This window comes from Anas platyrhynchos, chromosome 3 (assembly GCF_047663525.1).
Source record: "Anas platyrhynchos isolate ZD024472 breed Pekin duck chromosome 3, IASCAAS_PekinDuck_T2T, whole genome shotgun sequence".
Lineage (NCBI taxonomy): Eukaryota > Metazoa > Chordata > Aves > Anseriformes > Anatidae > Anas > Anas platyrhynchos.
The window spans coordinates 7,605,271-7,628,252 of NC_092589.1; the positions used below are offsets into that span (position 1 = coordinate 7,605,271).

Below are 22,982 nucleotides of genomic sequence, written 5' to 3' on the forward strand. Positions count from 1 at the left end.
GCTATAATTTCCTTTATTACCTTCAAAATGAGCCCTACGGGTCCACAACCTAAAACAGAGACAGGTATTTCCATTTTTTTGTTTAACATCACTTACTGTAGCTACCAAACAGCAGACCACCTCTATGCACATACGTAATTGTGTGCAGCACCTAGCACAAAGGAGGTGCATATTCTCTACTTACTCCTGCATTAACATTCTTAATATTTTTCAAATCTGATGAATTCAATTTGGTCATTTCTATCTGCTCCTGCAATTGTTTTAGACCATGCAGAATTACTGCGGCTAGCTGATGGCAAAAAGGGTTGTTTTTTTGGAGCTAATGAGTGTTATAGTGAGGACAGGCTCACTTGACTGACATATACAGAAAACAAAGAGTGCCTAAAATACTGCCAGATCAACTTCCAGTCTGAAATTTGCTTCTGTAGTCTTTTACTTTCCATTCCAAACTATGTTCATCTTCATGCTTGCAGCCAGACTATCTTTTAATCTTTTAACTGTTCATTTTAAATCTTGATATCATTATAACAACAGAACTGAATCACACTAAGGCATACATCTTGACAGGGCTAAAAGCTGTAAAACAGGAAGTATTTAAGATAAGTCCGTAGCTCAAAAAGCATCACACAGAGGCCCTAATAACTACTGAGCTGTAGAGTTACCAGTTTTGCCAAAAGCAACAGATTTCTTTCTGATCTCAGTGCAACTGTTTCCACACAAATCACATATGGAGACATTTTATGGGGGTTATGTTATCTATGCCTCTTCTGTTTTCTCCTTGCATAGATTCTTGTATTTTGACACTACATCTCCTCCCATATAAATGACCTTGTAAATTAAATTTATAGCTTTACAACTGGGGTCAGATCAGTACAATTTGTTCTAGTTCAGAATACGGAATAGGAAGGAGTGTTCTTTAACAGTTGAGGAATGGAAACAGCCTCCACCAATCACTAGAATAACAAACTGGGAATTGGGAATCCCATATTTTGTCTTGGCTGGCTATGTGAACAAATCATGAAGTCTTTCTGTGGCTCCAGTTCACCCATCAGTAAAGAGGAAATCTGATCGTTCCTGTCTACTTCAGAAGGAACTGATCTGCATTAAGCACTGACGCACTAACATAGAAATGACTATAAACACATAAATCTAGGTCTCAGTGGTAAACGGTAGAAGTTAAATCAATGCACTGTTCAGTAAAATGACTCCTAGCCCAGCGCTCCTATCATACTCTGAGCATGTCAGTTCTTACCCATGCAGTACTCATCAGATACATCTGAAACTGGCAGGCACTCACCTTTATTACCATATGCATAGTATGCTTTATCCATTTCCTACAGTGAGCACAATGAACACTGCAGACACCACAGTATTGTTCACTGTCAGAAATGGAAAAAGAGTTCTAGTAAATGGTTATGGCAATGACTGTTCGTTTATCAGTCTGTAAAAGCTTCATGAGAATGGACAGAATATTTGGCCAACTCCTCCCAAAAAGCTGACTTTGCCAGGCTTTAAATTTTCATCACTTCACCACTTAAAGATGCACAAGATGCTGAACTTGTCTAATATATAGATTCCTACTGTACGTATATGCTATTAGTCACTGGAAAGTTATAAAACAATTAAAAGAAGTACCAGACTATATCATGATTATGTAGAGGGAAATGTTGAAATAGGGTGAGAATTAGCAGTCAAGATTTACTAACAAATTTAGATGAGTAGCAAAATTCAATAGACAAAAAATGGACAGGCAGTTTTGTCACTGAGTACCAAGTCCTGATTATGGTAGTTACATAAAAAGCTGAACATGTTTTTTCTCTGTCTCTTTGCTACCCCTTCCCCACCCCAGACTATTGCAGCATTTTGGCTTCCATTTTCCTGCTAAAGAAGGCAATGTTCAGCAAGCAGGACACAAGACCAGGAGTCAGCACACTTGGGCTTTACTCTTGGCTGTGCCATTGTCCTGCTGCTTAACCTTTTTCATCACCCTGTGGAAACAAATAGCACCTTTGTGTGCCTTTATTTTTGTTCCTACACTTTGCAATTCCTATGAGCAGAACTGTCCCTACATGAGCAGGGTGTGACACATAACAAAACCCCAGTCTTGGTCAGGGTCTTGACATCCTAAAATACTAAAATAAATAATTATTACTAATTGTCCAAACAGTGCACTCTCTGAGACAGCAAGTGATTGGCAGAGGAGCCTGTGTCATTCTTTCCGTTTTCACTTCATCTTGCTTGTTCAACTTTCAGCTTTATATGTTAATCCTACAAATATTCATCAAAAAAGTAAAAGTCATTCATTGCTCATTTTTCAAGACTAATACTGATGCGGTCCTCACCTAGGCAGTGTACTCAGTTTTTAAGTTAAAAGCTGATTTTCTGAAGGCCCACCCAGTTATGACCAATGACCGTGCAGTTAACAGATCATGCTGTTTAAACTGATAAAGGACAAAAATCAAACAGCAAACTGGTACCTTACAGCCTTTTACTTTTCCTTCTTCTACATTCTACTGTTATGCATCTTTGGATGTTGTTTTCAATTCTGGGGAATAAATTAAATAAAACACTTAAAACCAGTGTAAACAGAATGGTCAAAATAATAAGGAATTGATATTATGACTCACTGGAAAATTAAGTGGCATGATGGTTTCACTGTAAAGCTAAAATCTCTACCTGTACATACCTGCAACATGACAGGACTTCCAGACTATCTTCACAGCATGAAGGTGTTCATTCTGAACTCCAAGCCAATGTCAGTTTGGTGAAAAACCTGGAGGGAAAAAATCAAATCTTTGTTGCCATTATGATTTTTTCATTAAATCAGACAGAAGTCTAGACACGTTACAAATAACCAGGAGGAAAGCAACAGGTAAAATACGGGTAAAACAATCAAAAGCTGTATGATACTTGCCGATTATCCTTATTCCTCCATATTTTTATCACAGTGAATCGAAATCATGCATTTATGTGTGTTTGTATTCGTAAAACAGGAAGATTTTTCCTATAATGAAATAACAGGGACTACAAAGTATGTACTAATAAGTATCTGTGTGTACATATTATCCTATTTAAGTTTGAAAATGCCAATAGCAATAGATTTTCCTTTTTCCAAAACTACCTTAAAAAAGAAGCCCTTATTTTCTTTAATATTTAACAATGGTACAACCCAAACCTCAACCCCAAAGTTCCAAACTCTAGTATCTCTTGAAAACTATAGCCAAATAAGCAGGCACGAGTGCTCCTCTTGCATAAAGTAAGGGATATCAGCACTAAAGCCCAGATCCTCAGACTCTGCTTTAGAGTTCACTCTTGTTTAAGGCTGAACCAGAAACAAATAGGGCTGAATGCATCTGAAAACATACTGTTCCTCTGCAGTGAGGTCATCTCTTATATTCCATTGTCTAGTAGGTAAATTGTATAACAGGAAAATCCAAGTTGAAATATTCAAACTGCCAAGGATTATGAATTCTTTGTTTTGCTTTGGAAACAAACGCACAGTAGAGACCAGAGCCATAGTGCAAGGAAGACATAACAAAGGTTTTGTTTGTAAGGGGATGGAACCACTGCTCTCTGGTCAGAGATGAGGTTGGCTGATGTGTTTTCCATAATAGTCAATTGAACAATCTCAGTACTCAATCCTGGCCAAATACTAATCTACTGAATTTATTACATTTGGGTTTCTAAATTGAAATTACCATCTGTAACCCATGTGTGGTAAACAGCACAGAACATGTGACGAGAAAGAAAACCAGCTCGTGAAAAGCTGGACAAATCCCACCCAGTTTCAGGAGTTCAGAGAACTGTGACACTGCACACTGAATATTTTCTTGCTGAGCAAAAACCTTAGCAGATTAATGAGGTTATTTGCTAAAAACCCCTCTGTTCACCTCTGTAATGGTCTGTGCAGCCCAGGTCTGCAAATGTAGTTGGTTAGACCAAAGCAATACCATCAACTAACAAAGCCAAATTTCATAGGAAAAATGCCATGGTAGCCAGAAATAATACACAAGCACACATACAGAAGACAATCACAGCTTAGAATTTCAGTGGGTTTTGTTTGTTTGTTTTTTTGTGTTTAGGATTTCTGTTCTCACAGTCATAACTATTCTCAGGACAACAAGAACTTGTCCAATATTGCAGCTACACGATGTGAGATGGGTGAAATCCTAGACTACTAAACACAAGACACTTGGACCTCTGCAGGCCCACCATGTCACCCAGCAGTCTTGGTCAATAAAGCTTCTGGTGGTGACTGTACAGTCTAATTCCTATTATTTCACAGAAGCCCAAGGGCTTCAAACTTCTGAGTGTGCGTGCGTGTCTTTCACATCTCTAATACATGTGCTCTCTTCAGAAAAACAGTCCAGAAAACAGCAAGTCTATTCATTTCCAGTTAAATAAACATACAAGGTATGAATGTCAACTAGTTGCCCACTTCATGCTTTCAGTTTGATTTGTGCCAAACCATGTGTTTGACACGATTGCTGCACAGAAATGGAAATGGGTCTGGGCTTGGTGGAAACATGTCACACTATACATGTGGACAAAAAGAGCTGCAAATTACCTGCAAAATGGTGCTGAGTAAAACTTGCCTAAAAAAAAAAAAAACAAAACCACTTTGAGAACAATTCTGTTTCCAGCAATGTTTTTGTTTGTTTAATTAACCAACCTTCTGTAAGTTTCTGCAAATGCCGTGAGTGAACATTTGAAATAATTTTTTAACGAGGGTATTATGCAACAACTGATCCTGTATCACTGATCCCAGGAAGCCATGAGTCTTAAGAGCCACCCTGACAGGGTCTTCTGACCCTCCCATGATATCATTGCTTCCAGGTCATATTTCATAGTGAAATAAGAACAAGTAAAACAGGACACCAGACATGCTAGGGGCTGAACAGAGCCCATGCTTAGAGTCTGACATGAAAAGTGAGCCACTAACTAAGGGCTGGTCATAAAGCCTAGCTGTACTGCCAAAGGAGATGTGTACATTCAAATGACAATTCATCCCATCTATGGGAAGGGATGGGATGTCTCTGTAGGTGTCCATCCATCTTCGTTCTCTAGAAAGTAAGTTAGAAAAAAAAAGTTCACATTTTTAGTGGTGAATAGACAGATTTTTTTTAAGGCTAACAAAAAAAAAAAAACCTTCCTATCCTCTATTTGCCACTAAAATGCTCAGAATCACTTGCTCAAGGTCACATAAAAGGTCTGTAGAAAAGCTATGAGTTAAAGCCCAGATTTTTTTGTTGTTGTTGTTCAGCCCTTCCTTCCTCATGGTAAAGTAGGCAGGAAAAAGTTTCTCACTGCTTTCCAACAAACAGCAGTGGAAATGCACGATAGATTTATTTCACACTTTGTGCTTCCTGTCCATTTCTCTGTGAAAAGAACACTATCCCTGTTGTTTTCATTCTTCCTGACCTAAGTCAAAGACATAGAAATTTAGTCCACTTTTCCTGTTTCTTTGGCATTTATTCTTAGAGACGTTGTTTATGTTGTTAATCTCACTAGGGCCTGAACCTTCAACTGAGATCAGTGCAAGACTTGCAACCAACTTGAATGAATTCAGTATAAGGTCTTAGAATTGTTTCAATGCAAAAGGACTCCAACTTCACAAATTGCAGACCTGATAGCTCTTTGTTCTTTTCAGTTCTGGGATCAGCAGAATCAGGAATCTGCCTGTATTTTCCTCTATTTGACTTTCACAGATTTAAAATATGCTGCTTCCATCTGTTCAGGTAGAGGCAATAGCACAGAAAGAGCAGGAGCAGGAGTACCTGTGCAGAAAATTCTCTGAGCAAGCGTTTGTCTAACTGTCTTGAGACAATGAGCCAAGTTACTGAACAGTGAATTATTACAAATAAAATGGCTCCTAAAACCAACCATTTGGTAAACAGTGCCTCAGTAACAAAAGAGCTCATTAAATTCATGTCATGGTGATGAAACAACCAGTTATCGATACAAAAGCTAAGTAGAAAGACATTTGTGATTTTTTTCTAAAACCTACATACATGTTTTCAGCCTTCTTAGGTGGGCCATCCACAGATTGTTATGAAAAGATCTGATTTTCCTTATCCAAGGGTTCGATCCAGAGCATCCCATTTCCATTATTACACCAATGTAGACACAGATTGGAAGTCCCTCAAGGCTTACAACACCAGCCTAGTGAAAAAGGGAAGTGCACAAACACCAGAATCACCACAGGTGGCTGTGTTTGACATTCAAATAGCCAGGAAAAAAGCCTGTGAGTTTAGCTGTGACTCCCCAGTACAAAGTGACCTACATCAGCATTACGTGTGTTTCCGACTCCTTCCTTTAGGGCTCAAAAATAGTTTAAGAATAATATAAATTTGTCCATTTCAATACCACTTAGATATTTTTCCTGTTTAAAAAGAAATGCTTATTCAATAATGACAAATCCATGGTAAAGCTCAAGCCCCAAAATTATTAAATTATTTTAAACTGCATTTTTAAACTAGTATGATGCTGTACACGTATTTATTGTTAAGCTCACATAGAAAGTTGAAGCACAGAGTAGACCAATATTGGTGAACTGTTAGAACACTTACTGAACTGATAACTAGCTTCTGACAGCAGGCCCTCTCCTACCAAAAAAAAAAAAAAAAAAAGAAATAGGGAAAAAAGAAATTCTCATTCATTAAATCAGGTCTCTAAAAGGACTCGTTCATTCAGAATTGGTAAAGAGACTGAGATGTAAAAAAGAAGGAAGATTTCTTTCCTTCTTACAATCCCTGTATGAATAGGAAAGCCTGTTTTCCTCTTACAATCCATAAATAAAATGATGATGCCTAAGGACTCTGAAGCATTGAAGTACATGATAATCAGAAGCTGACCTTTCAATTCCTTTATTTTGCATTTAACAATTTAGTTTTACATGCAAAACATCCTTCCTATATGTTCAGTAACATCATATTTAAAACAACTAATAAAACATTTTAAAGGGTTTTTGTTGTTGTGTTTTTTTTTGTCATTCAATTCCAATTTTTATCTAAATTCAGTCTGATAAAATGAACAAGCAAAAAATCAGAACGGAGCTAGTAAAATGAAATATACTGTTCATCCTTAACTAGCATAATTCAAATTCTAGTAAATTTGGAGAGTCAAGAAACCTAATGTTTTGTTACATAATCTCTAAAATACAGATACAGGGATAATACCATGGCAGAAGAAGTCAGGACCAAGGAAAATTTTAGTAAAAATATGCCAATGAATGTCAATTCCTCAAAGCTTTAAAGGTAGCTATAAAACAAGGCTGAAGTGGATTATTCAACATGTTGTATCAGGGCATTGTTACAGATCCTGTTTGAAAACACAAAGGGTATCTTTGCCACCCACTGCTTTTCCAGGAAGTTGCATGGGCTTCACCTTCTCAACTCCCCAGAAGTCAAGACACACACGCAGGTTTACAAAAAAGAACCATCAGGAGAAAATACAGCCTGAGAGGCATCTCAGCAACACGATCCTGGCGTACATCTGTCTTTTTCTCACTCCATCCCTCATGCTGTCTGACCACATGTACTTCAGCCAGTTAGTTCTCTTTCCCCTCATAGCTTGTTCCCCCTTGCCTGACACGTTGTTACTAGCATCTCCCCTACATGAATTGCTCCCAGTCTCAAGAAACTCTCAGTGGAAGTCAAAGGAACTGCTTCACAGCCTCTGCCAGTATCTCATATTATTTTGCATGAAGAATATGCACCCTGTTGCTCATAATGCTCACTCCCATCCCCGCTGTGTGCTCACCTTAAAAGACTTAAGAGCTGAATGCTACGCGGAGTTTGGGGAGGGGGAACAGGGCAGCTAGGCTGTTACTTGTTTTAGCTGCTAGAAGGCTCTGGGGAGCAGGGAGAGGTACAAAGATGGGCATTTGTGTTTTTAAGTTGACGTTAGCATAATGGAAACGGTGCATAACTCCCACCTCCCCAGCCATCAGGGCTCTGTCAGCCTTAGTCAGCACCCCAACGCCCTCCTGCTCATCCTCCTTGAAGTAACAGAGTCGTTCTGACTCTGACATTTCTTCCAGGGGCAAGCCTAGCAAGGTCTTCCTTCCTTTTAACTTGCCATCATTCAGAGTTTTAGTACCTTGAACCATCCTGTAACAGCTATCAGGACTGGCTTCCAGCAGAGAAGCACTTGTACTTCATCCAAGCTAATCAAATATTCTTTAGATACTAAGCCCCAGGGTTTAACTGAGCAAACCCAACAACCTAAGCAAAAATGACCTTCTCAGTGTGGCTACTATAGCCCCCTTTTAGACCCCTTTTGCCACAATTCTGGCTGAGACAAGATAGAGTTAAAGCCATTTTGAATGGGGCAAAAATAATACAGTACGTGTCCCTCTGATGCCACCAGACTATTTTATCATAAGATGAAAAAAACTGGTTTTAGATGGAGCTGGACATTTTTTTACATACTACTAAAATGGGGGTTTTAGTAAATAACATTTTGTTTTTATACTTTTATTTCAGCCTTTCCCAATGGAATTAGTAACCATATTAAGGGTTTTAGGAGCTCGTCTTATAATCAAATGCAGGTCTGAACTTACAAGTCATGCATGACCTGGCAGTCAGGAGGTTATGGTGAGTAAGAAGGTAGACCACAGAGAACCAAGGAACAGGAAACTTTTGGTCTAGTGTTGATGGAAAAGCTTTGGATTAGATGGATGCAGGACTGAATAACTTATTTCAGGCAAACAGCCCTCTCAGAACTTTCTGATCCTTTTATAGAGGAAACGCTGAAGATGTATGATGTAAGATTTCAGAGGTGCACATGTTAAGCTGCAAAGTCTTATTCTGAGTGATATACAGCAGGATGTGTATTGACGCAGCTATACAGAGCGATTTCCCCTTCTCCCATTCACAGGCTCCATTGACCAACTTCCTTAATTTCAAAAAATTCACTAGTACAAAAAAGCTGCTACTTAGACCGTTCAGTCCCTTATCAAAACTGCTCTTTCTGTGCAGCCACAGAAACAATTCCTTTTCCACCAGTGACAATTCCACAGACATCCAGATGATGACAATTTAAGAAAGGCAAAGCATTTCACTTGCATTAAAATTAATCTTTTTTTTTTTTTTTTTTTTTTTTTGTGGGGAGGGGGGAGAGGGGCTGTTAAATTTCAACCTCACATGTAAATATGATCTTCTGATAGATACTGAGGGGAAGTAAATACACTGGCTTGTGAATTCATGTTCCTAAAGCCAGTTCCAAGAGCACACGAGGTTGCGTTGCCTTCAGTATTACCCTGAACTCCAATGAGCAGGATGTTGGTTTTAATTCTGCTCACTAAAACCCAACACAAGCTGTCAATGAAGAACTTTGAAAAAGAGAAGGCTGAGCTATTAAGAGGAGCTGAATTCCTTGAGTGAACTTAGGCTTGATTAAATTTCTGAAAATATAATGTAACATTAATAACAAATTTAAACTTTGACCAAGGTTAGCTCTTTAATTTTCATTGGAATAAAAACAAACAGATGTCTCTAGAGTAAAATGAACAAAACAAAAAGTATTTTAAAATTGGTCAAGAAGTCCAAATCTCACTAGGGAAGCTGTACATGCAGTTCCCATTCATATTAATTATAGGCATCAGTCAAAAAAAAACACGTGTGATCAGTTGCTACAGCTCAGCTGATGACTCGTAACTTGATGATGGCCAAAATCTATCTAGAGGCAGCCTCCTGTGCTGGCTGACAGAGCTGGCTGATGATTAAAAAAAATATTAAATTAAAATTGAGGGTGTTCACATTAAAATAAAACAATTAAAAAAGAAAGCTGATAAAATTCAAAATACATTAACTTCAGGGAGGAGAGTCTTGGGGTAGGAGAGACAGTGGGATTCACACCGTGGAGCATTATTCTGCAACTGGGATCTGTTTGTAACACAGGGTTACTGTTTGGAGAAGGGAGAGTTTAGTACAGAAAGAGGACCAGAGGGTGGCTTGGAACAGAGATCGGTGTCAAGGGGGAATCCTGCTGCGAGGGATTAATTAAGCCCAGAAACTGTCTCTGTTTTTATTACTATTTATAATTAGAAATAAATGATAGCAATTTGTAAAACTTAACTTCCACAGCAAAATCCCACGGTCATGAGAATCAATGGCACCACAGATGACTGAGGGAAGATAGGAGAACCTGCAGCTGCATGGGATCCATCAGCTGCAGGCTCCCATTCCTTGCCCCACACTGTTCACCTCCTCCTCAGTGCTCCTCACCATACTAAGCCAATGCAGTGCTGGCAAATGTAGAAGTAAATTCAGGTCCACAGCATGCCAGGACACAACTCCTGCTGCTTCCCTGTGAGATCCTTTTGGGTGACGGTCTGGGTTCCCTGACAAATCGCTTCCCTGCTGCTCACCTTCCAGCCTTTCCTGCAGAAACTGATCTTTTAACATCTTCACATCTCAGTGTGTACTCCAGCACTTCCTAGGACAGCCACACCAACCCGGCAGAAAATTTTCCTGTCACGTAGTGCATGTCTGTATCTCACATTACCTTCACATCCACTCGAGTTCACCTTCCTTTCTGCACTGAAGGGAGATTCAGCTGCCACTCAAACTACCCAGCTCCTGTAAACTTTAAAGAACTGTGTCTTTATCAGTACTCAAGTATTTAAAAAAAAAAAAAAAAAAGTTCTGCTGGAAATTTGGGATTCATTTGAGTGAGAGTGAAAGACCACAAACTACCTTCAAATCACGGCCAGTAGAGCATGCAGGAACTTATACAACTTTCCTATGAATCAGTTTTATTCTCTGCAAAAAAACACTAGCTCTTTGTTTACTGCAGGCCCTAGCAATCATAGCTGTTACATCACATAGCTCAATATAATGCCTCACATCACAGGAGTCATTATAGATAACAGTAAATTTATTACCAAAAACAAGGTGCTGTTGTGGCTGCTCCTGTGCAATGTGAAGAGTCTTGGAATGTAAATTACTTGTCTTAAAAGTAACCTGAAGTTGGACAGTTTGCAATGAGCCCAGCCGTATGACAATCCCAGCGCGTTCTGCCTGCACGAGATTTACTGAAATAACTTCACTGTCACTGGGGAAGATTATTCAGAAACAGTTTTTTTTGTTGTTGTTGTTCGTTTGTGTTTTTTTTTTTTTTTTTCAGATGTGTGGAGCTGATAGGAAGCATTTACATCTAAAGCAACCTGTCCACCAGAAAGGTCCTCATTCTGCCAAGGGAAGCTTTGCTTTCCATAGAACACCAGAAAACTAAAGCCCTCCTACCAAATGCTTCTCAGCTTTTCAAAATGACAGAAGTTCACCAGAGAAATAAAACACTTCTAACATTCGCACCAAGTGGAAATTGCCAGGAAGCTCAAAACGAATAGGGCCCCTGTTTCCCTCTCTAGTCATCCTTTGGGTGTCTCTCTGCAGCACTAATCCCCAGATTAGTCTCCAGCTAAGAAATCATAATGTACCACTTCACCATGAGTAAGCACTACAGTTCAGTGAAGAGTTTCCTTAGTGTTAGTTCCTTTGTAAATGACTAATCAGGATATAACTCCAGGTATTTTTCCTGCTCTTTTCTTAAAATATACTAAGTGCACACAGTTACATTACAGTGGAAACATTACTCCAGCTCCTACGCTTACCAGTGAAGACATACATACACATGCTCCTTTCCTCCTAGCTCTCCAGAGTAAGTCTTCACTAGCAGGTGCCACAGACTACTTAGTGCTTGTAGAAGAGCTGGATCCAGCCAGCAATGACTGACAGAAGTATCATCACCACCAGGGCTTCCTCATTTTCTGTTAGGAAATGCAGTAAGTTTTCCTGATCTGCTTCTCAAAAGGAGCCTTGCTTCTGCGTAGACCATGACATGGGACACAGGTTTTCATCACCTTGTAAATAAGAATATCACCTTTTAATTCCTACCACCTGGGATAAAAAAAAATCCCAAGATTAGTGATTTGCTGCTCCTTGTTCTTGTAAGTGAGCCACGTGATACTCACCTGCAATGTGTCCTGACCATTGCCTATTATTTGGCTGTCTGAAAGTAGGAAAAAGATTTTTCGTGAGTTTATAAATTATTCATGCTGCATAACTGCTGTGTTTTGTTTATAAAATACTGGGAGCTGTACAAGGTTTATTTCCACTGGACAGCCAACGCTGTTCTGTGGGCACTGAAGTCAAGAAGATGGCTAATTCTAGCAGAAGAGCCCAGCTATTTCTTTATGTTATTACAGAACGGTGCAAATGAGGCAGAGAGAGGCTACAGATCAGCTTTTCAAATCTGTTTAAGCAGATAGGGACTTGACAGGGTTTTCAAAGGCCTCTAAGGAGTTTAAGGACCCAACCCTCACTGATTGTAAGGCAGATGCTTAAGAGGGGTACGGCATTCAGAAGGACATACACATTTTTCCTGAAACTTTTTAAAATATAATACTACATAATCCTATATAATAATATGGTGTAGCAAAAGAAATAATGCAGATGTAACTTCCACGGGAAGACGAAACATGAATTTACTGTAATCTTGGCAGGCAATGAAGCTCAAACCCTTACACTTGCACAGTACGCTGTGGTGTTTCAAACAAGACTGAGAGCCTATACAAGCTGTAACTCAGAAGACACAAACGCTGCTACTTGCTGCTTAACTGTAATGTACAATCTGAGTTTCTGTTTACGATAACAAGTTTTTTTGTTTTCTGTGGCTAAAACATATTTTAAATGTGAACTGAACTCAGAGAAGTTCTCATTTTGTCAAGACTCCAAAGTTTGCTGTTCTAGGTCCAGCTGGAGCCAAAGAGCAAGAACGGGGTATCTTAGTGTCTGTGGGAGTATGAGGCACAACAGGACCCTGACATCAGCTGTGGTTTCTAGCTCCTATTGCAATACAACCCTTTTAGTTTTCATTTTAAAAGGTGCTGGTTGTTCAGTTTAAGTGATCTTGAGAATAATTTCCCAACCACTGCAGAGAACAGAAGACCTTCCTGTACAATTCCCAGAGTCTTGGTACTGACCTTGCTTTTTTTTTTCATGTCAGCCAAGAAACAACCCATCCCTGTTACCACACAAGGGCACTTGTTTAATGTTGATGGAGAAGGAAATGTACCACCTACTGAGTCACCAATGCCACATCCTAAACACCTGGCTTTTGCCTTGCTGGGCTTCCATTTAAGTATGAATCTAGCATGAGAAGAGCTGTAGAAAATATAACCTCAAACCACATGACACCTTCCTGGGTGGGACGTACATTATGATCTCCTAAAGTTCAGCAACCTCCACAAGAAAACTGTAAACCCTTCCAAAGCAGACCTGAGTTATCCATTTTGGTTTTGTCCAGTTTCAGGGACAAGAACTGCATGTCACAACCCAAAGCAAGGCATTACTTTCTTTGAAGTCAAAAATAAAGTCACAGCTAAAAAAAAATGTTTAAAGCAGCTGTACAAATTATGGTCAAATCTGTTGTGGCTTAAGATGCCACCCTTTTACTGTCACTACCTTTGGGAGAGTTGATCCAAATTCATCTTATTCTCAAAAGACTTCCATGGAAAAATAAAATAAATAAAATGAAGGCAGATTTCTTAAAGCCAAATTAAGAGCATTTCTTACAAGTGAAATTCCTGTCTGCTAGACAACAAATCGTTTGTTGTCCACAGTATATCCCATAGTTGACAAACAAAGCAGTATTTTACCACCCTATTGCAAAACACAGGACAACATGTTTTGGGAAATTATTGTTCATTAAAAAAAAAAAAAACATCATCTAGAGCAATACAATGCAACAGGAGTCACATGAGTGTGCTACATCCTGTGACTGGCTCTGAATTAAGTGTGTAAATAGTCACAAAGCATTTCTGGGCAGGAGGAAAAACATTGTTTTCTATAGGACATTAGCTCACAGACCGGCTCGCTCACCTTCAGTTTGCCCCAACTCACCCCGCAGTCCCTTTAACCCCACACCGAGATGCTCAGCCTCCTGGCAGCTCTCCCACACGCAGGATGGCCTAGCCAGAATTCTTCAAAGACACTTCCTGCAGTGAGTGGCTTCCATAAAAAGAAAAGAAAAAAAAAAAAAAAAAAAAGAAAGAATTTTTGTCTACCTAAAGCTTCACTTTCTTCCACATGTGCTACCTGAAGGTAGACCTGTGCTCAAGCTCACAGCCCCAAACCATAAATGTGAGATTTGAGGGGAGGAAGAGGTAAGGCTAGGGAAGAGAGTAATGACATAGAGAGACACTTCTGCAACTCACGTTCTTTCTAAGTGTGACTTTCCTTGCCTCTTTTGAACCAATACTAGCAACCTGTAGGTTTGAAAACACATATATGGTGCAGGACGTGTTTGCAACAGCTGCTCTGTTTATATATATATATATATTTATATGTAATGTACCGGGATCCATCATTCCAGATAAGCGTGTCTTTGCATAGGAGGGAGAGAAACCAAGTGCACACAGACTGTTCCAAGAGCAAAACCACCTCAGTATGTACCACCAGTAAAACTGCTACCAGAGCCTCAGTACAGACTGGGACAAGCAAAGTCACTGCTAAGAACACAGACTTGAGCCATTAATGACAGTGGTAGTGGATTTTCTTTTCTCAATGCACATCCTTCTCCAGTGCTCAATTGATAGCACCACGGTCACACTGTAACAGGCCCCTGCACAGTGGGACTACAGCATCATTTTTCCCAAGAAGTACCCAGCAAACCCCACGGGCAATTGCTGCCCAGCAGAAATATTCTAATGAAATGGCAGAATATCCTAATGAAACAAGTCTGCTTAATCAAGGTTTTCTGTTGTACAGAACAGGAAGATAAAATTCCCATGGTAACAAAAGAATTCTCTATACTGAAATTTCCCAAAGGAAAAAAAAATATATATAAAAGTTATAGTAACTTTTTTTTTTTTTTTTTAATTTCAACACAAAGGTAGAGAGTCCAATTCCTCTTTTTCTCCTCACATTTTCTCAAAACAAACTTCAGTTTTCTGGGAGACTTACTGGATTTCCCGTAACTCTCCAATTTTTATAGAATAATTATTTTTATTGTCCCTCATACTCAGCCTAAAGTCATATTCTGAAATCTAAAAGTGCCAGCTGAAACAAATTACTCATCCTCTGCGCAGAGCTCAGCTCTACATTCCCTCTCATACACATGAGGAGCCCCTGCAAAGATCCATCCTTGCCTTCTGATTAAAACCCCTCAATCCCTTAGAGAAGGGGCATGGACAGGCACGTTAGAGAAGGACAGGAAAAACAGCTCACAATACTTATCCTGCAAAAGGAACGTTGGCACCCATTTCCCATACCAAGATCAAGTCCAAAACTGCATTGTACAAATCCAAGAATGACGGGGGAGAGCCTGGCAAGAAGGACAAGATGAGGAATGAGGAGGATAGTTCCCAAATTTTGCCTGAGCCACAGAAGGAGCCTCCAGCGCAGCTGCACACCCTGACACCATGAGGCTGCTTCACCTCCGCAGCACCCTCTTGCATTCTTGCATGAAATACACTTTCTATCTGCTAAATCAAAACATACAGACTACAACAAAGGCTTTCAAATTTTTGTGTTTGCAATAGAAATAAGCCTGTTAAATGGTTCCATTTTCTCTGGGTTACAGACTAACTTCCAACTCCAGATGCTTTGGATATACAGCCAGAGCAACCTGGCTTCAGGGGAATTACTTCACATCTCAACCTGACACCTCTCACGTTTAATTCAAGATGCGAGGAAGAGTCTATCATGACTGTACTCTTGCTTAACGCTTTGAGTCACATATTGCACTAGCCACAAGACAAAATGATTGTCTTTCCATCCCTTTTCCCTCACTAAAATGAGTAATTCCTCTCAGGGGGCAGGCTTTCCTTGGTGCCTTTGGCTGGAAACAAATGGGTCACCTTCGAAGCAGGCTTCCAAGCAGACCGAAAAAATAAAACAAAATAATAAATAAAAAGGGTTATCTCCACATACACTCAACTCACAATTACCAAATGATCTTGCAGTGAAAAAAAGAAGGTTGCACATTGTTATTTACTTGCAAAGGGGCAGCAGGTAGCCTTGCTGCTGGGCTCTGTGACCGTCTGCAGAGCACCAGCACACAAATAAATACAGGGGCAGAGCCCAGGGGCCCGGTGTCCCCCCTGCACATGGCTCCATCTCCTGCAGGGCCCCTCCTGTCTGTGCCAGCTCCCTCCTCTGCTGTCGGGTTACACAAGTTATCCTCGTCCTGGCTGATTTTGTCTTTATTTGATGTTTTCATAAAAAAAGGTCTCTAAGGGCCTTCTCATATGCAACCTCTGCACTGAAGTAACCGTCGAGCTTTGGGTTAAAGCAATGAAAAGACAGGGAGCAGCCTCTGTCCTCAGCTCACTCTGGTGCAGTCCTGTGCCAGAGGGATCAGGGAAGAGGCTCTGCACTCCAAGCATGTTGATGCTCTTCCCTTCCACGATATTAAGCCATCCAAAAAAAAAAGGGGGGGGTGGGGTGGGGGGAAAACGTTCAATTTACACAGAATGCCCCAAGCGCCCATAAGCAGGACGCGCCAGTATTCCCGGCACATCTCTTGCTTTTCAAATCATTTTTCAGCTTTACAGCTTGGTGGTATAACAAAAACAGCTGCACGGCCTTGTCGGGTCCCTCCCCGAGCATATTTCTCCCTGTCCCTGCTGCCGCCCGCCTGTGAAGCAGCTCCTCGGCCACTTCTCCTCATGGCAGCGAGATGCCAGGCACTGGGCTGGCAGGCAGGGACAACCTCAGAAATAAATGGCAAATGTTTTGAGGATTCTCCACAGGGGAGGAACGACAACGCACCCCATCCATGCCACCTCCAGTTAACACCGCCGTGCTTTACAGAGGGCCTTACCTGCTCACAGCGTCATGTGTGCACTTCTACTGTTCACTAGAACTCTTCTCGTTCCTCTGCTGCCCCTTTTTTGGGGCATTTTCCCTCAGTTTTTAGCACTGCTGCAGCCCCCGCTGCCAGGGAGCGCGGAATCTCCTCAGCGTTCCCCGAAGGTTCTGGAAGGTGCCAGAGGGTTCCGGGGCAGGGGGAAGAGGGGCAGGCTGTGGGCCAGCCTGGCAGCAGAGATGCAGTGCTGGGCACAACATCATAATTTCTTTCTTAGTTTGTTGTTATTTTTTTTTTTTTTATATATATTTACGAGGAAAAGCACCCTAAGCACTCCGGTCAGGACTCACCTCTGCCCCAAGCCGCAGGCACGAAGCCACCGCCATTACCCGGAGCTCGCCATTAAGGAGGTGAGCTGGGGCCAGGCTGCCCTCTCTGAGGGGCACCCACCAAACCCAACCCCGTGCTGCCAGCCAAACCCCTTGCCAGGGCAAATCCCAAGCAGGGTGATCCCCCAGGGGGTGGCAGCCTTCCCCACCAGCTACCTGTGAGCATTGCACACCTTGCCCCTGCCAGCCGCCCCCCACCCCACTGCTGCTCTGCCTTGTGAGGAAAAGTCAAACCGAAAGGGACCCCGGGGCTGGAAACCACTTGAGGTGTTTGTGGGGAGCATATAATGGGGTCAGCGTTGTGGGTGCGCTGGGATTTCTCTCCTCCAGGCTGGGAGACGCAGAGCTGCCCCCTCGGCGTTTGCCAGCACACGGAGCTGCCCCGGCAGCCGGTTTGCCTCAGCGGGGCCGGGGGCAGCCCCAGCACACCAGCGCTAAAAGTTTTCTCCTTCCAGAGAGTTCACACTTGGTGTATTGCAGCACCATCTGCTGGTTTCGGGACGCTGGACCCAGAGGCATCTCCCTGCAGGGCGGGAAGGAGCACAGCAGCCTCGCAGGTGGTTTTCTAGGGGTGTGAAGGCGCTGCTACCTCCTGTGCATGGATTTTTCATAAATAATTTCCTTCTTAAGTGAAATACCTCTGAATAAGTCATCTCAGTAAAAAGCCACCTCCCAGACAGCGAATAATTCGGACTTCAGGAATTTAACTGCAGGCTCTTTCTCTGAAGAAGTGTAATGGACAAAATCTAGGCTTTTCCCTACTCCTATAGAGCAGGGCCTAATAAATTTTGCAGAGCCCTTGGGGAATAATTTCTTGTAGTGACTGGTTCATTCTGGACACCTCTGTATTTTCTATGTACCTAACTCAAGCTGCCTGCCTTTAAAGACTGCATTTCATGCAGTCCCACATCACTGCTTTCCGACCTGCAGTCCTCTGAAGGTGCTCAGCCTGGCCACCCGCAGCCGACCGGCTGTTTAGGAAACCCTACCTGATTTTCAGCAGTCACTTATTTCAGCCAGTTTCCTTCCTGGGCTTGATTCATCCAAACAGTGAAGTCATGTTCATGAGCTTTATTCAAAGCTGCTCCTTGCTGTTAATTTACAGCCTGGTGAAGGCAGAGGGAAGAGATTTGGATTTTTTTCCTCAATGGCTGGCTTGAAATAATCTTAATACAAATAGGAAGAAATACCTTACTTTCGAATTATGGCATATCTGACAGGAGAAGGGCACTCACTTGCTTTGCTTCCTTAAAATTTGGGTGTTGTACTGACTAATGCAGTAACATTGGAGACTGCCAACACATGAAGGAATTATTGTAGAAAAAAAAATATTGTGAAAAACAATATGACTTTCATTTTAACCCAACGTTTATTGCCCACAGCAGTTAAATGCAACACAATATATGTGCTGTTTCTAAATTTAGCACAGTATAGAGGAAAGCATCTCTGGCTTCTGTTATCTCTCAGCTCTATGCCCAGATCATTCAATTTCTACTTCTCTTCTTATCAATAGCTGTGCAGCAACTTGAAGGACAGATCCAGTTTCAAGTGGGTTCCTGGCAAGGGAGATGAGCCTACAGACACCAACAGACACAGCTGAACACAGTTAAAGGCTACAGGTATGTTCAATAACGACACCTAATTTAATCCTTTCCATATTTGCTATCTCAGTTGGTCTTGCAGCAGGACCTCCTCAGTACCCTCACCACTCTGCAGCACTTCATGTTCTGTCTGACCCCTCTTGTTCCAATGATGAGACACTGTTTTACCATTAGCACCATCACCATTGTAGCAATGACTAAACAAAAGAAAACAGGCTAGCTCTACAGTGTGTTTGATTTGAGAAAAAAAAAAAAAAAAAAAGTTTCCATTTACAGAGTCCAGCAAATGTCCAAGGTTCAAACAAAGTACGAGGTGCTAACGAACAGAGTCTTGACAAACTTTGTTTTCCTGCGCAGGGGCTCAGTGCATAATGATTTCATTCAGCAGCTACTGTTCAAGCATGGAAAGTGTTGGTAAAGAAATCCCACAGAGTTCAGACGACCATTTTCCTAACTTAAGCTTCCCCCTCTGCTCCTCCCCCCGTTTGCCTTTCGAGCCTCTGCCAGGCATAACATAAATATTCATCAGCTGATATTTGCAGTAGCTGTGAAGTTATGAATGAGGCCAAACGCCTTTCCCTCCTGCCCCATCTGCAAAATGGCAGCTTCTGGTCTTAGCTCATGGCCAAATGACACTTTCCAAAATCCCCAAAGTGCACTTGCAGGCTTTTCAAATTCAGTCGGGTTTTTAATGCACAAAGCAGAAATACTGTCTACCTAATATTTACCCTGGGATTACAGAAAAACATATATATATATATTACTTTGCTATGCTTTAAACTTTGTGATGCCTTGACGTAATAGACAGAAGTGTTGGCAGCTCAAAATGTTGGTTGGTTTATTTCAGGGGACATGACTGCTGCAGGTTTCCTTTCTGAATCAAATACCAGACACTTGAACCATTTGTTGTACAGAAAAGAGAAACAGCTTTTATTCTTAATACTGGTTTCTGAACCACCTGGGTGCTGTCAGAAGGAGCCACATGCACTGGAAAACACTTTTAATAAGACTCCTTTAAGCCTGTCTTAAACTCTGGATCCCGAGAAATGGAATCCCCACCGCCTGTCATACGTGCTTTTCCTCTGCAGATTAGCATGAGACTGCTGCTTTACAAATGTTCCCTTCATACAAAGCCTAGAATTATGCTCTCAAACCTACTATGGGTCAGTGAGGCAACAAGGTATCTGATGTACCCACACCAGCAAAGTCAAAAGCAGAAAAGCAAGAAAACAGTGCAGATCCTGTTTGAGTCTCATTAAACAAGGTACTAACCCAGCTAAAAAGGCGGTATTGATGGACCCAGAGGAGGAGCTTATCCAAAGCATCACTGGATCTTGGAGGCTTAAAAATCCTAAATCCCAATGGTCATAGTGTTTTTCTGATAAAGAGGCTCAGCACCATTCATGATCAGGTACACTCCTTTGTAGCTGAAGTCATGCAAACTTATCTATCTTCCCTGTCTCACACCAATTCCGCCATAAATAAGAGAGAAAAAAAAACACCACCACCACCAACAACAACAAAATCGAAAGGAAATGACAGTCTTGGTAGGTTTTAGAGGTGTTGTAATCATCTAATTTGATTTCCACCATGAAAAACTCAGTGTTTCACTCAACAATTCTCCAACAATTTGTGGCCAAAATAGAGCATATCTTCTAGAAACACATTTATTTTTCATTTAAATACTACAAAGGATGGACAATTTACCACATCCCTTGGGAACATTCCAACACTAATAACCCTTGCTGCTAAAATAAATCCCGTACTTTGTTTTTCATACCTCCAGCTTCCAGCCACTGGATCCTGTATGTCTTTACTTTGAGATGAAAGAGCCTCAAAACTATCTCCCTGTTACTTCCAAACCAAGATCCAATCCTCTCTCAACCCTCTCAATAATCATCAATGTACACTTTTATTTGCACTGACACAAATACATCGGGAACTGCTGCTTTTGACACCAAATGCCCCATAAAGTTACATGGTGGTTGCTTTCTTGCAGAAAATCACTATATATCCAAAAATCCAAAGTTATTTCTAGGCTGATGACCCCATTTCTTCAGCTGTTTACATGCTGCCATTCTGCTTAAAAGCTTCTTGTTGGGGCAATGCAAGTGTCTGGAACTGCATAAGCGAGCAGAATTTCTTCTGTAGCCATTTTCTCAAGGCAGCACAAAGGTGGGACTGAAAAAGCAGTGAAGAAAAGAATACTATTTAGTATGGCTGTCTCCTGTGGAAATAAATAAATAAATAAATAAAACTATTTAAAATTATAAAAAACATTATGCTTTTAAAAAACTTATGAATTCTCTAGAAAATGTCAGTCTGCGATTTTCTAACCATCCAAAACAACAAAGCTTGAGATACATTAATACATGGAGAGCCATACAGCTATGTATCTGAATACATATTATTTTTCCTTTATTCATAACTAAAAAGCTTCTGGCAGAGAGAAGAAAAATCCTCCAAGGTAAATTATCTAGTGCATCACAAGGAAGATTCAGTCAGAACGGAGACTTTTTCCATGACTGTGCTACGATTGTAGCTCTATAGACCACAGCAGCAACACACACTTGAAATTGCAGCCAAAATCTTTGTTCATCATGTAGGGCCAACAATTTTCAATCATACCAGTAAGCAGCAACACAACTTAATAAATAGGTTTGTGGGCTGGATATACCCTACAGTTCCTTGTTCTTTGAATGCTCTCTATGTCTTCTATAATAACTGACAATATAACTCCCATCCATATCAGAGCAATAATGGAAAAAGGATTGAGAATCAAAAGGAATACTTATCTTTATGGTAAAAAGGCCTTTCTGTGATAGATCAAAAGCATATATTTATGTCGGAGGATGACAACACCCAAATCCAACACACTTGAAACTGATAAAAAGCAGAGCTTGCAGATGGTTAAACTGTCTGGGTTTACTGTTCATTAGCATGCCAGTAAATTATTTAGGTCATGTGTGGTTTTGCAGTCTGTTACGCAGCAGTTATGAACCTTCGCATAACTATTTGTGAGTGACTATCCATAGACTAACATGAGAAGACACTGTTAATGATGCACCGTGAGGTCTTAAGAGTTTCTCTGGCACCACTGTGTAGCCAGAAAATAAGCTGTGGCTAGGACTGTCAGAGATCTCTTTTAGGCCTGCTGCACAGCTGTAGCAGACTTCCAGGTTAACAGTGAACATAAAATGAGGAGGTTGGGAGGTGGAAAATCCAGGTAAGGTACAGTTTATGGATAGACAGCATAAAGAGCGAAGAAGTCATGAAGCACTCGTTCATTCATTTCAGTATGTATGTCATTTGCCAGGGCTGTTTGCTCTTCCATTCACACAAGAGCAAGCTCTGATATTCAATATTGGCTGTGTAATAGGACAACTTTGGTTGGGAAGCATTGGCAGCGTTCAGAAGATAACTGTACAAGTCTTGCCAAGCTAACAATCATTATGGTCTCAGCACAGAACCTGCTGCTTTCCTCCAGCTGTTGTCTCAAAATTCCCAATAAAAAGTGACATTTGAAAACCTTGCATAACTGCAAATATCACAAATTCAAATACTATGGGCCTGGTAGGGTGCACACAAAACTTTCATTTAAATGGGTAAAAACTTTGTCTCTTGGGAGGATAGAGAGAGGAGCCCGTAGGTTCAGATTCTCAGCTGACAGAGATCAGTACAACTCCACAGATTGCAACAGAGCTATCCTAGTTCAAGATTTGGTCCTAAACATTTTAGACAAAGATAGCATCAGCATCTAAACAGATGAAGTGGAACAAATGTTGTAATGGTAGGGGGCTTCTTTATTTACCCAAATGCATGACCCTTACAGCAGAACTTCTGGAGCAGCAATCCCTAACCTCTCTGGCCACAGAACAACACCACTGAGTGGATAACAACGTAGACAACAGTACTTTAAGGTCTTTGCCAGCCTTGTTTTTAAATTCTTTAGGCAGCATGCAGCCTGGAAACTGGGATCCTCTGCCATGACAATGTGCTCCATGCTCTCTCTACTGACACAAAGTGCTGCTGAAGCACTGCACGCAACCTGTAGCTCATGCCAAATTGCCATCTTTTCAGATTCCCTTGTCCCATCTGGGAAACCACTATAACAAGACTTCAACTTCAGTACTGGGTATGCTAAGGGGTTCTTGAAAAATGAAAGGAACTCTTACCT

General features: G+C 41.1%; 2 long non-coding RNA genes across 14 annotated transcripts in view; one reads left to right on the forward strand and one right to left on the reverse strand.

Moving 5' to 3' along the window:
- Positions 1-17,037, reverse strand: part of LOC110352193 (uncharacterized) — a 362,843-nt gene extending 345,806 nt beyond the window's left edge. For 3 of the 13 annotated variants that reach the window (XR_011807942.1, XR_011807946.1, XR_011807945.1), the window contains exons 1-2: positions 11,618-12,085; positions 2,687-2,773 (exon numbers count right to left, since the gene is read on the reverse strand). This is a non-coding gene — a long non-coding RNA (uncharacterized lncRNA). Of the gene's footprint in view, positions 1-2,477; positions 2,546-2,686; positions 2,774-4,567; positions 4,596-11,617; positions 12,086-16,830 lie in introns of those variants that run through there. The other 10 variants (XR_011807943.1, XR_011807947.1, XR_011807941.1 and 7 more) reach the window with 8 other exon arrangements.
- Positions 17,038-17,040: 3 nt separating this feature from the next.
- Positions 17,041-22,982, forward strand: part of LOC140002079 (uncharacterized) — a 31,662-nt gene continuing 25,720 nt past the window's right edge. The window contains exons 1-2 of the long non-coding RNA XR_011807956.1: positions 17,041-17,225; positions 18,718-18,823. This is a non-coding gene — a long non-coding RNA (uncharacterized lncRNA). The remainder of the gene's footprint in view (positions 17,226-18,717; positions 18,824-22,982) is intronic.